Source organism: Haplochromis burtoni, unplaced genomic scaffold, assembly GCF_018398535.1.
Source record: "Haplochromis burtoni strain Fernald_Lab_line unplaced genomic scaffold, NCSU_Asbu1 Contig_2204, whole genome shotgun sequence".
Classification (NCBI taxonomy): domain Eukaryota; kingdom Metazoa; phylum Chordata; class Actinopteri; order Cichliformes; family Cichlidae; genus Haplochromis; species Haplochromis burtoni.
In genome coordinates this window covers 1,587-1,963 of record NW_024584565.1, presented here as the reverse complement: position 1 = coordinate 1,963, position 377 = coordinate 1,587, and positions in this window count along the sequence as shown.

Sequence of the window (377 nt, the reverse complement as noted above, 5' to 3'; positions counted from 1 at the left end):
AAGGTTATAATAAATACAGTTTAAAGAGGTAGGAATGTTGGTTGCATTGAAGTATAAATAGAAATCCGATTCATAAATAAGGTGTAATGTCCATGAGTGTTGGCAGTGCAGTTATCCTCCAATCAGGGTGGAGGTAGGGCATGTTTGACAGCCTGTGGGTAAAAACTTCTGTTGAGTCTGTTTGTCTTCAACCTGATGGACCTGTAGCATTTACCAGAGGGGAAAGTGAGTGTCCAGGGTGCGAGGGGTCTTTGATGATGATACTGGCTTTCTGCTGAAGTCTGCCAGTATAGATGTCTCTGAGGGGGGTTGGTGAAGTGCAGATTGCCCGCTCCGCTGCCCTCACCACCCGCTGCAGTTTCCTCTCATCCTCCACT